Below are 9,874 nucleotides of genomic sequence, written 5' to 3' on the forward strand. Positions count from 1 at the left end.
GAAAATCACACTGGAGTTGCAGTTGCCATTGCAATTACTGTGGCGCATGACTATTTGGAAGCGCCCAGTGGCGTTAAATTTGGAAAACACTATCAGCAGAACGCGGCGTCAGTCTTTCCCTGTCAGATAATTCTTAACTATTTCCCTATTAATCCCCAAGTCGACTCCTTCTAGCATGTCCCTTTGTAGTTCGGGTCGCTTTTGCCGTAGAGACAACTAAAGTCATTAACCCTTTCCAGGAGCAGTTCCATGTCGTGATCTACCACGGCGCACAACGTTCAGATGACAGCGAAAGCGGCGTCTTCAGACGTGGGTAATGTAGAGAAAAACAAACGCAGCGCCCAGAAACAGAAACAGGCGCATTTGCTCTTCCGCTACGGAGGTCGTATCGGCCTCGCGGCGGCGAATGCTGCATCGGCTCCGGGGCTCGGGCACCGAGTGGGAGCTCTGAAGCACTCAAAACCAATTCAAACACACTCGAACAAACAAAACGCTAGCTCAGAAAATAAAAAAAATGACACACCGGAAAAAGAACAAAAACAAACCGGCGGGTTCTGAATGAAAGAAAAGAAAAGAAGAAAACTTACCAAACGAAAAAGCGTGCTGCGTCCTCCTCGCCGCCGAACGGACGAACTGTGCCCCCAAACGTTGGGCGCCAGCTGTGGAAACCCGTGTTTCCACAACCTCGGGGCGTCAGTCCGTCCGCTCCGCCGCCGAGGAAGACACAGCAAGTGAAAAGGTTCAAATAACAAACCAGGATTTATTCCATACATTTCGCACAGAACACCGGCGCGCTACAAAACAAACCAGGTGTGCCTCGCCACCCTAACTACTCAGCGAACGGAACGACCCCAGGTTGGACGCCAGTTGTGGACAACTACCCCCAACCGGGCAGTAGTTCCCATTCTTAGGGCCGTAATCCGTCCGCTCGGCAGAACCAAGAAGCGAGGCAACCAACAGAGTTTAACAACACAGCATACCGTTTATTCCACAGCAGCACGACCCGCAACCGCCGTAACAACCGCAACCACCCGAAGACCTCTCCGCGCGGGAAAACGCTTGCTTAAATACGAACGACCACGCCCCCCCCCCCCCTACAACAGTTCCGCAGCCACAACAGTAGATAACGCCAGCAAATAATGATAACAACCAACAACGATAACAAAGTTCAGCCCGGCGAAACGTGAAAACAGATAAAGTCTTACGAATGATCATTTCGAGCTCTCTCTCACGTAATCGCTAATACGGCCAGGTTATATTTGCCTGACCTGAACAAACCGTTTGTAGTGCAAGCAGATGCTAACGATTATGGTGTTGATTATGGTCCGCAACTGGCGCCCAACGTTTGGCGTCACAGTTCGTCCGTTCGACAGCGGGGAAGACGCAGCACGCGTTGTTCATTTTTCGTTTGGTACGTTTTCTTTTCTTTTCTTTTCTTTTCTTTCATTCAGGACCCGCCGGTTTGTTTGCGTTGTTTTTCCGGGGTGTCATTTTTTTTCAGCTATCGTTTTGTTCCAAGTGTGTTTGAGCTGTTTTGAGTGCTTCAGAGCTCCCACTCGGTGCCCGAGCCCCGGAGCCGATGCAGCGAGGCCCATATGACCTCCGGAACGGATGGTGCCTGCAGTGGTGCAGTTGGACAAAACTCTTGTCACGCATGACGGAGTTATGTTCGTTTGTGGCACAACGCCTTGATGCCGTGTCGGTTTCGCCGCCGCAGGCACAAGTGCCCCTGCGACTGAATTTACGGGTCCCTACCTTCTCAGGGTATACCGATAAAAAGTCGGTCGCAGACTTCTTGGATGACCTTACAGCCTATCAGACTGGTATTGGAATCTCAGATGAAGTCCGGATACAACGCATCCTGCAGGTTGCCTTGATCGGAGACTCCGCTCGCTGGCTTCGGCTGCAGTCGAGGTTTACGTCCGTTCAAGACTTTCAAAAGCGGTTTAAAATCGAATTTCTTCCCCCGGATTACGAATATCGTATCCTGGAGGAGCTGCATAAGCGTACTCAGCACCCAGATGAGACCTTAGCAGAATTCGTTCGGGCCTTGCAAGATCTGTACAGCAGAGCTGAACCTACCGCTACAGAGGAGCAGCGTGTAACACGGGCTATCCGTCAGTGTCATCCTCGCTACCGGCCCTATCTTCAAGCCCATCGCTTTAATAGCCTTGAAGTGATGGCGCAAGTGGCTCGCACAATTGAAGGCGACCTCTGAGCAGAACTCGAGTATCGGCCCCCGCCGCCGCCTGAATTGGCGTTAGAACAGCGCTGTGCGTGGTCAGCGGGAGCAGCCTCGGTCGAACGCCTACCTGCAGTGGGTGAGGATGAGCACCCCCGCAATCCTTATGCGGAGCCATCCCGCCGAGCAATTGATCCCCTCCTTTATGAACAGAGGGCGATCCCCGCAGGAACGAGCCTTGGCAGACCTGTCCTCTCCCACAATCATGGTCAACCCGGCTATTTAGCTGGCGAAACCCAAAGGAGGCCGCAGGAGCAGTGGCATGTTCCGCGGCAGCAACGCAGAATGCACACCGGCTCTTGGACGTGCGGCAGCCCAGACCACTTTCGTCGGGACTGTCTGCAGCAAAGACCAAACCCCCGTAATGTACCAACGGGAAACGGTCGCAGCCGACGCCGGTAAACAATCGCTCAGCGACGTCGGCTATCTGCCGAAAGAGCGAACGAACGGTTACAATCCGTGGCCCTGATAATTCAGAAGCTGGCTTTGCAAGCAGCCAGATAAAAGGAGACGCTTTCGCTCATTTTGCTCTTTCCTTCCGAGATAACATCGAGGACAAAGAACCAAACATGGCTGTTCGAATTTTGGGGAGAGATCACATCGCCCTTATCGACACGGGAGCTACAGTTTCCCTTATCGGCGATTGTGTTTACAGGCACTGCGCATCAAGGAATGTGGAATTGCAATCCACAGATGTCACTCTACGTCTTGCTTCCAATGACGTGATTCCAGCACAAACTGCAGTTGTACTCTGGCTTCGCTTTGATGGGAGACGACGAAAGCAGCGCTTCGTCCACCTTCCTGGCCTGGCAGTGCCCGTTATCCTGGGCAGGGACTTCATCATCCGGCAGAAATTTGTGCTGGACCTGCCCAATGGAGGATACGTTTACCACGAATCGTCAGGATTTTTTCCTTTCGCCGTGCCACAGGGCAGCAGTTCAGCTAAGCAAGCTGCAGCAACGTCCGTCGAACCGTCCCCGCTCACGACTGTCTTGGGGTCATTCTATGGTCCCGAGAAGGAGCGCCGTCAGCTTGAACAAGTACTGCGGCAGTTTGACGGTGTCTTCACGGAAAAACCCGGTAAGTCATCTGTGCTACAGCATAGCATAGACACTGGTAACGCTAGCCGTGGCGTTGTAATCCGAGACCATTGAGTGTGCATAAGCGTGCTTTGTTAGACGCTGCTCTTGATGAAATGCTCCAAACCGGTGCAGTTCAAAGGTCCCAGAGCCCTTGGGCGTTTCCTGTCGTCCTGGTTCCGAAACGTGATGGTACGGCTAGGTTATGCGTCGACTACCGTCGACTTAACGCAATAACTGTAAGGGACTCTTACCCCTTTCCGTCCATCGAGTCTATTATGTATTCCCTGGGCAACCCTACAGTGTTTTCAACGCTTGGTTGTACTAGAGGGTTTTTGCAAATCCAAGTTGCCCCGGAGGATGTCCCGAAAACAGCCTTTACATGTCACAAGGGTTTGCTTGAGTTTGTATGGATGCCTTTCGGCCTGTCTAACTCTCCCGCCAGTTTCCAACGGCTAATGGATACCGTATTGGGAGATGCGAAGTATAACTTCGCGATGGCGTACATGGATGATGTCGTAGTGTTTTCCAGAAACTTTCAGGAACACTTGGAACACCTGTCAATCGTCCTTGCAAGGATGAAGCAGGCGGGGCTAACCATCAACCCCCGCAAGGTGCAGCTGTCATCGCCTAGGATCAGCCTTCTCGGCTTCATGGTGGTCGGAGGAACCATCTGTCCTAGCGATGACAAGCTAAAGGCGATCATGGAGTATCCGGTTCCCGGTAACGTAAAAGCCTTGCAGCGTTTCTTGGGTATGGTTGGTTTCTACAGACAATTCATTCCTAATTGCGCTGAGTTAGCGCAGCCGCTTAACCGGTAATTGCGCAACGATACACCATGGCAGTGGGGAGAGGAGCACAAATGATCATTTCGAGCTCTCTCACACGTAATCGCTAATACGGCCAGGTTATATTTGCCTGACCTGAACAAACCGTTTGTAGTGCAAACAGATGCTAGCGATTATGGTGTTGGCGCAGTTCTCTTGCAGGAGCATGACGCTATTCTCTGTCCAGTGGCTTTTGCAAGTCGCACGCTGAATCCGGCAGAACGGAATTACTCCGTCACGGAAAAGGAATGCTTGGCGATCATCTTCGCTCTCAGGAAGTTTGATCTCTACCTGGACTGGACCTTCGAGTCGCTACAACGTGCGGCGCATATAGCTCCTCTATCTGCGTGGCTACACTATAGCGCTCTTTAGTGTGCTACTTATTCGTGTGATTCTCGTTTCCACGGTCTCCCGCGATAGTTTTGTGAAGGGCCTTTCAGGCTGTCATGGATAGGAGTTGCCTCCTGATCCTTTTTCCCTTTTCACCTCCTTTTTTTTTCTCTAGAAATGTCACAAAGGCCGAAAAGGTCACGGGTTGGAGCGACCTTTCGTCCCAAGCCGCCAGCAACGTCATCAGAACGATCTGTCACGGCGCACAACGTTCAGATGACAGCGAAAGCGGCGTCTTCAGACGTGGGTAATGTAGAGAAAAACAAACGCAGCGCCGAGAAACAGAAACAGGCGCATTTGCTCTTTTTCGGCACGATTACTTTGTCATCGCCCGTCCGACGAGGAGCGACTGATTGGACGGCGCCGGAGAATGGGTCTCTGGTGTGCTCTAAGTAGACGTGTGTGCCGATGGGACTTTAAGCTGAGCAGGCGTCATGCCGATTTCCCCACCGGTGGAGGCGGCGTGCGCGGCGCGAACAAACACAGGTCAAAAACAGCCAAAGCCGCAACCTACCGTCCTCACCATCAACAAAAGGAAATTGGACTACGCGTGGGGTCTGCAATGCGCGTTTTCGCGTCCGAAAACAGGCGCGAAGAGGTTCTCGGCGTGTCGGTTTGGAAACGGCAGCGGCGGTGTAATGAAACTTGCGGGCGGACCAGCGTGGCGCGGAGGCGCACATGCCTACCTCCAAGTCACGTTTCTGCCATTGCGTGCGCCGTTGAGTACATACGCCGGGCAGTTATAGCTGAGTCTGTTTAGTATATTATTTCAATATATATTACTTGCTGACTGCTACCCAAAACTGTCATAGATCCCTAATTCTTATACATATTCATATGTATGTCTTAGACATTAGTAATCCTAACAGTTTTCAGTTACTATCCGTTGCTATTTCGTAACTTGAGCAAATCCAGATCATAGTTAAGGGGCACGACTTTTTCGGCAAGCAAGACGAAATCTACGAAGCTAGTAAATGAAGAAAAAATACGAAAAATAGTTTTTGTATTCATGCACAACATCCAAAGCTTCGCACTTAATTCCGTGTGAACCGCTATTTGAACCGGCAAGCGGTATTTTTTTACCGGGTTGGTTCCGGTTCAACTCCAAGATGGCTTCGACTCTTTCGGTTCGGTTCGGTTCAGTTCCGGTTCGGCCAAAAATAACGGTTAATTACGGTGTTCGGTTCGGGTTCGGTTTGACACTCTGGATGCCCGCGCCATTCGAGTATTCAATGGAAGCTTGCCCACGACGGTCTTCCTCTCCGCGAGCGAACTACGCCGGTTTCACGTCTCTTTCTCTGATGACGGTTGCCCGCCTAGTGGGATGTGTGAAACTGCAGAGTACTGCTTTAGGCGTTGTAACGTTCCTTTTTTCCAGTGGCGCCGGTTAATGCAAGTATTTGAGCACTCCAGTGTCTCGTAGGCCTTGTTAACAAGAACAAGGTCGCACTGCACATCAGTCAGATCTATTTTTTAGTCAATTAGTTCGGAACGTACTAACAACTGACGACCCAAAAAGCTCCGTTTCAACTCCTCTGCACTCTGAAGGTATTCGCTCAAATGTCCTTGGGAGATCACCGAGCCTGCGACTACTTGCTACTAGACCGTTGCTTTTAGCATTGGAAGCACCAGATTAGAAATCGACCATGTAGGGCTTGGACAGAACTTTCTGTAGGAATCTAGTAGAAATACCAATCGAGTAAAAACCAGACGCAAGGACAAGTTTAGAGAGTCACCAGTGAAGACGAAGAAAGCAACACATCGACGGACACGGAACGCGGGACTTTCAATACATTTTCGTGTTTACAGGTTCGTTATGACAAAGGTTTACAGTTTGGCATTCGCTGGTTCCGTTTGTGTTACCTTTGTCGTCTCCGCTGTTAATTGTCATGTGCCATCCCCACCCACCCCCCACCGCTAGCTCCCGAAAGCCTCCTATGTAGAACTTAAAAGTTAGGAACTCACTCTATTTAGTGAATGAGCGTAGCAGATGAGTCCCTCATCACTTCATACTGGACCGACGTCTCAAGAATGTTCACTGCAAAGGAAACCTTTCAGTAGCGCCACCTGTGTACGAACTATGCAGCCGACAGTGATTCGTGACACACCCGGTATGTTCACGCTGAAAGCGGCATTTCGGAAGTCTCTTTTTCTCCCGATATCGTCAACCAGATTACAACAGTGTGTTCGAAACGTTGGCAATACAAAAGTTGTACGTATATGTTGTTTCGGGTAATAGCTGCGTTTCACAAAAACAAAATGTAAGAACATGCATTGGATACATTGGACACACATACATTGCATGATGATGAGGTGGGCGATTCACCACCGCTGAGGCGGTACACTGCCCTATTGCGCGTTGGGAGCGGATGTAACGGAAATGTAACAAAAGTATGCTAACTCTCTGGAAAGTCTGCTCCCGATATGCTGTCCTTTCGTTGAATACGACAATAGCTGGAGTTGACAACGGGAAGGTTATCTACGTCGTGTTCATTCTTATAACCAGTGTATTAAACGAAACTTACTATAACCTGTGTATTACACTGAATTTTGTGAGTACTATTTATATGTTCACCCAGACATGGTGACGACGCGCCTCAGTATTTTGTCAGAGTGCAACAGTCTCTAGGGCGTCAGCTAACCTATTATCTTGTGGTTTCGCTATTCTGCTCAATATACGTTCAGCCTGTGTCGACTCTCAAGCCAATTAACTCAGAAACTGTTTCAAAATAATCGTATTAGTTTTTAAATATACTTCCACAATGATAGTTCTTACTCTTTCACATTACAGATTGAACACCCCTCATATCACTGTGGTCAACATTGGTATTTCAGTTTTCGAAACTCAAGCGTCGTCGTCACCGCATACCGCTAGGGGAGAGGCACAGGCGAAGCCTTAGTCCCTGTGCCAGAGTTGGTATTCCGAATGTCTTTGAAGCAGAGCGTCGAACCGAAACGTTTTTCGGTGTGTTTCGGGTTCGGGTTCGGCCATAAAGGTTCGGTTCCGGTTCAGCTCCGGGGTTAACATATATCGGTTTGATTAACCGGTTCATAGGCTGTAAACCGGTTGGGAACCAGTTCGAGGTTCTCATATGCTACAAAATTATAGTAGCCACTAAAAAGAATGCAAGATCTCTTGGTCACGTTGTTTACGCATTTATTTCTGTTTTTCGACCAGGATCCCCTTTCATCCTTTCCATGAGCAACGTGCAGCCAATCTAGGCAGGCAGACCGCTCGAATCCCCCCCCCCCCACACACACACACACCAATCCGACCCGGTAACCCAAGTTTTTATATAGGTTCGGTTCCGGTTCAGCTCCAAGGTGTCACAGTAATTACGGTTCAATTCCGGTTGAGTTCCACCTAAATATTACGGTTAACTCCGATTTTCGGTTTCGGTTTCGTTCGACGCTCTGATTGGAACTATGCTGAGATCCACAGGAAGCCGGCCCCTGAGGTCTGCCTTTTTGAAGCAAATACGTATGTTTCCGGGGGTTTCCTTCTTGGATCATTCCGAGAAGATCTTCTTAAAAAAGTATTGCTTCGCCAGGTTTAAAACAGGCACGTGATTGTACCAAATTACTGTCATTGGTAATTTATGTTATCGGTATGTTATCTTCCCAAAAGGTTAACATCTTTGGGCCAAAGGGAGGTTCGATACAATATTTCACTGAATGCTGCCATCAGAACCATTTAGCTCAAGTGTCGCCGTCATCGCGTACCGCGAGGGGAGTGGCAGTGACGAACAGCTTTATTCTAAACGCATCCGCCACACTAGCAAATTTGGATAACTGACGCCGATGGTATGTAGCAGTCCCCAGACTCGAATTTCGCGTTTGCGGTGATTGCCGCCGTAACAGCAGTAACAGTATAAGTACCAGCACAAGCTCATTAATTTTGTGACTCATCTAATCAGTCAACAATACAAAGCATTCCACGGACCTCGAAGCTATAGCCGTACACTCGGCAGTCACTGAACGCTTTCACAAATACCTCCAGGGATTACCTCATTTTGATTTATTCACGGACAACTAGGCCCGCTTGCACGAAAGTTCTGCTAGGATCCTAACCTTGAGGCATTTCCTTTGTCACAGCTCTGGCAGTGCATTTCGCTGATAGGAAAGTTTACGTCAGTAGCACGTGACACAAGCACTAGCAAGGCTGCACCAAAGGAAATTCCTCAAGGTTAGGATTCTAGCAGAAGTTTCGTGCAAGCGGGCCCTGGGCTGTAGCAAACCTGATGTCCAAGAAGAACCCAAATCAATTTTTGCGCGAATCATCATCAATTTGGCATCGTATCACTTCACCATTAAGCACACATCCGGCAATTCAAACGTCCCAGCGGACACGTTGTCGCGAATCCTCGCACCCGTCAACAATGTGTTCGTCCTGCGAGCAGAGGACTCGAGATTGACCAATGCTCAACGCAACGACCCGTCCTTAAAAGACATCATCGAGCGACTCGAATATACGGAAAGAGACGCCCCGGTGAACTACAGACTCATCAACCAGATGCTAATGCACGTTACATCAAAAGACGACAAAGAGATTTTACGTGTTGAAATCCCAGCATGCTTGCGACAAGCCGTGCTCGAGTGATATCACGACCAAGACGGACACGCCGACTGTACAAAAACTTTGACGAAAATTCAGCGACGGTACCACTGGAAACATATGGCGAAAGACATCAGCGAATACGTAGCAGCATGCGAGACCTGTGCCAGGTACAATGCGCCGACCGAACTTCAACCACGAACTCTGCATCCTCGGTACCTACCCAAAGTTCCGTTTGAGATACTTGCTTTGGATGAAGTCGGACCAATCAACACGGCAGAAACCCCCAAACCGTTACTTCATTGCAGCCATCGACACGACAACCAGAAACATCATCACTCGAGCCGTACGTGATAAATCGACGGAACGTCTGCTCAAGTTCGTCGAAGAAATCATTTACACTTTCGGCAATCCTAGAACCGTAATCACCGACAACAACAAAGTAATGGTAACGAAATCCGCAACAAAATATCTCACAGAGAGACATATCAAGCATGTTTTATCCATACCATACGCTTCGGACACGAACGGACTTGTGGAACGCGCCAATGGAAAGATCCTCTCAACTCTGCGCAAAAACATCGGCGTAGACGGTGTTCTTTTACTGCTCCTCGGAATTTCGTCTATTTTTGTCAATTTCAATGCTTTTTCAGTGGTTTTGTGGCTCAAGATAACGCCCCCGATTTCGTCGTGGACCTCGCCGTCTCCCGGGGCACGATGGCTGCGTCGCAGTCAGCCTGCAAGGATTGGGCTTTCAACGTCACTGTCCCTCTGGGTACGC

This window comes from Ornithodoros turicata, chromosome 1, assembly GCF_037126465.1.
Source record: "Ornithodoros turicata isolate Travis chromosome 1, ASM3712646v1, whole genome shotgun sequence".
Lineage (NCBI taxonomy): Eukaryota > Metazoa > Arthropoda > Arachnida > Ixodida > Argasidae > Ornithodoros > Ornithodoros turicata.